The sequence below is a fragment of the Procambarus clarkii genome, chromosome 8, assembly GCF_040958095.1.
Source record: "Procambarus clarkii isolate CNS0578487 chromosome 8, FALCON_Pclarkii_2.0, whole genome shotgun sequence".
NCBI lineage: Eukaryota > Metazoa > Arthropoda > Malacostraca > Decapoda > Cambaridae > Procambarus > Procambarus clarkii.
Genome location: NC_091157.1, coordinates 46433053 through 46436832, shown reverse-complemented (window position 1 = coordinate 46436832; position 3780 = coordinate 46433053). Strand labels below are relative to the sequence as shown.

The 3780-nt window shown below is 44.8% G+C and overlaps 1 pseudogene; it reads left to right on the top strand.

The window, feature by feature from the left end:
• Positions 1-3196: 3196 nt before the first annotated feature.
• Positions 3197-3315, top strand: LOC123759882 (5S ribosomal RNA; annotated as a pseudogene).
• The last annotated feature ends 465 nt before the right edge of the window (positions 3316-3780 follow it).

Genomic DNA, 3780 nt, shown 5'->3' with positions numbered 1-3780 from the left:
AGAAGTGTACTTTCTGTGGTACATCCCCATTTTCTTTCTGGGGGGTGTACTGTGTTGAGAGCTTTCTCACACTCCCAAAATATTCAGTCAACCTCTCTTCTTTGTATTGCTTAATTTATCTCGCCCTGTTATACAATTAAATTAGGTTTGAAAGGTAAGAGTACTACTGTCTCATAGTCCAGTCTGGTGGTGCGTATTTATTCTCTTCTCGCAGATATTTTACGGTTTTAGAGTTTTATCCATCTCCTTGCATGGTATGTAAACAGGGAACTCCCCTTGCATGATATGTAAACAGGGAACTCCCCTTGCATGATATGTAAACAGGGAACTCCCCTTGCATGATATGTAAACAGGGAACTCCCCTTGCATGATATGTAAACAGGGATGTAAACAGTGCCTTTTGTGTCTTATTTTTTGTATATTAACGCAATATTATCTTCCAACTTCATTGTAGCTCTTATATTTCCAATGACAAGCAATACAAACCATCTTACATTCATTCAAATAACATATATAATGTGATATCCTCTGGTCCGACGGTCTTAGCCATGTTCATCTCCAGTAAATGCCTCCTTACTCATCTCTGGTAATCTCAAAGACCTTTACTAATGCTTGGTTTGACCCAATCCTGCTCAGCTCAACAACATTCCCTTTACTCCATTGTGTAGACCTTCCATTCTTGTCCAACCCCTTCATGTCCTCTCGTTCTACTCCTATTCTTGTCATGTTGTCTTACCCATTTTTATAATAAACATTTCGCTCCTCTCGCCTTTGCCAACGCCTCAAAGTATTTTATATGTAGTAATCATGTCGCCTCTTTCCCTTCTCCCCTTTTTAGCGTAGTGATGTAATGTTCTCACAGACGCGTCTTAGCTGTCTGTGGCTTTGTATTCTAGTACTGGGTTAAGATAGATGTATACATTATCTTGAAAGTTTCCTTCCTTTAGCCCCGATAAGGGAAAGACTGCTTGTGCTTATAGGATCGCCCTGCCTGTTATTGGTCCTATACGGCAGTTGTCTAATGTTCCGACTTCCTAGCTATTTTCTTTATTGTATCTACTGTATATTATTCTGTCTCTGTCTCTCTCTCTCACACACACAATTTGTTTTCGAAATTAAAATATTCGTTTAACCTCGACTGTCTTCCTCTCTAATTCATTCTACTTGCTTCGTGCCCTTACATTGAAGAAGCTCTTCCTCACATTTCTTTACCTCATTTGCATGTGAAGTTCTCATGAATACCTAACCTAAATATTTGTTGTCTCTGCCAACATTGTTAAGTCGTGCCATCTTGTATATCTGGAACATGACCCCTCTAACTCTTTTTCCTTTTAACCGGCACCTTGCAGTGACATGCACCGAGTACCCATCAGCCAGAGTACCCACCGGTTCGGGCCAGAGTGACATGTGATGACCTATTGTCTCACAACTCGAGTTTTACAATGCTGTTGTTGACCTCATTCCTTGGCTGATACGGGGGGCGAGGGGGGAGAGAGAGAGAGAGAGAGAGAGAGAGAGAGAGAGAGAGAGAGAGAGAGAGAGAGAGAGAGAGAGAGAGAGAGAGAGAGAGAGAGAGAGAGAGAGAGAGAGAGAGAGAGAGAGAGAGAGAGAGAGATCAGCCACAAACTCAGAGCTCTCTACCTCACACTAACATGTTGCTCACACTATCTTAGCTCTGGACGTCCCTCATCGACATTCACTTTTCCCCAAGCTTTCCTCTTCCCTCTTTTGTTTCTCTCCCTCAAGACACACTTCCCTCCGCAACCCCCCGTCCCCCTCCAGCCCCCCTCCCTCCCTTCCCCCCCCTTTCCCTGATTGTATTAAGGGGTTTCAATTACCCTAATACAATAAGGGAAAGAATTAGAAAGAATAGCGTATGATAGGATAGTAATCCTCTGCACTAAGTTTGTTTTTTAGCTTCTTTTTTTTTGACTCTATAAAGCAAATATTACAAAGTTCTACTATCTAACTGCTTAGAACGGCAATCTTTGTACTATGGTGCGCATAGTTACAAAAACAAGTATCTAAACGGGAGAATGTGTTGGAATATGTGGGGGTAGTAGGTTTGGGAAGCCACATGTGTACAAGTAGGGTTCCAATTCACACAGATCCCACCTAGTGGTTCAACCCAGTTGTTCGCACCTAGAGGCTCCCACCTAGTTTATTCATGCCTATATGATAATATTGAGCTATGCCTACCTAGTGGCAGATACCCAGTTGTACCCATCTAGTTGTACCCACACTCAGTTCTATTCTGTTGTTGCTTGTACGCAATTGGGACGGCATTGCTACGCCATGAGAGGCATTTCCACATCACAATTTAATAAGCCGAAGATGTATTCCAATACATGTATATGGAGATGAAATCGAACCTGTGACCCATTCGTTTCTGAGATATTTTACTGTATTATGTATATATGATATCATGTTATATTATATATATATCATGCGATCGATCCGGCCACCTAAAAAGTGGCTATATTATCAACGTCATGCTGTGTGCACTGGGCAGTAGCAGAGTGGCCTTGATGGAGCCGCCTCCACCACATTCATTATAATCCCCACCGATGTAACATTGCTGAATATCGTGGGAAACTTGTCATGCTGCTCGCAAATGAGATCCTTGCGGTCTCTCACCTTTTGAGCTCCGCGGCGGCTGTAAGTCCCCGCTGGGGGGCGGAAACCTCACATTAATGTTGATTATGCGGGTCTTCGAAACGTCTTGAAGGAGAGCAGTGGTTGGTGTGTTGCAATGTTGGAGGCTGGTGAGGGGGTGATTGACAGGGGGGGGGGTGTTGTTGATATGTATGGGGGGAAGAGGTGTAGGGGAAGGATGTGGTTGGTGGTGACTCAAGGAGTGACTGGTGACTCAAGAAGTGACTGGTGACTCAAGGGGTGACTCTACTAACATGAGTATTCTAAGCTCGGTAAGTGTAAACTCACTATATGAAGGTCAACGCGTAAATTACCTCCTGACTCGGCTGTCAGCAATTGAGAGACGCAAGATACAATCTCGTATACGCTTGCGTCATTGTGATGTAGCTGTTGTGTTCTTGGTGAGCGTCAAGCGTCGGGAGCTACAAGCTTGGTTCCTGAGGAAGCTTTCCCTCTACAAACCACGTGTATCAGTGACAGCTATTAGAGCTTAGTTTGCGTCCCTGCTAAATGCGGGCATCTACTGAGGAGTGTTTTCTACTACGTAATCTTTACCACGTTGAGAACACCGCTTCTCGTCCGATCAGCGAAGTTAAGCAACGTTGGGTTTGGTTAGTACTTGGATGGGTGACCGCCTGGAAACACCGAATGCTGTTGGCAATAATTTAAAAAAAAAGAGGGGGCCTGACAGCTGAGAGGACAGCGCTTCAGATTCGTAGTCCTGAGGTTGCGGGTTCGATCCCCGGTGGAGGCGGAAATAAATGGGCAGAGTTTCTGTCACCCTGATGCACCTGTTCGCCTAACAGTAAATAGGTACCTGGGAGTTAGACAGCTACTACGGGCTGCTTCCTGGGGTTGTGTAACAAAAAAAGGAGGCCCTGACGAGGACCGGGCCGCGGGGACGCGAAGCCCCGAAATCATCTCAAGATAACCTCAAGATGATGCTCACACTGAAGCTCATACTGACATTCACAACAACACACTGGTACTAATTCTGACGCTCACACTGCAAGGCTAATTTCCTCAGTAATGACCCTAATACAGACTTTCGAGGTGAACTGAGAAGAAGAGGGGGTGGGGGGGTGTGTGGGGGAGGGGGGAGAAGAGGGTATTCGTGAGGGAATA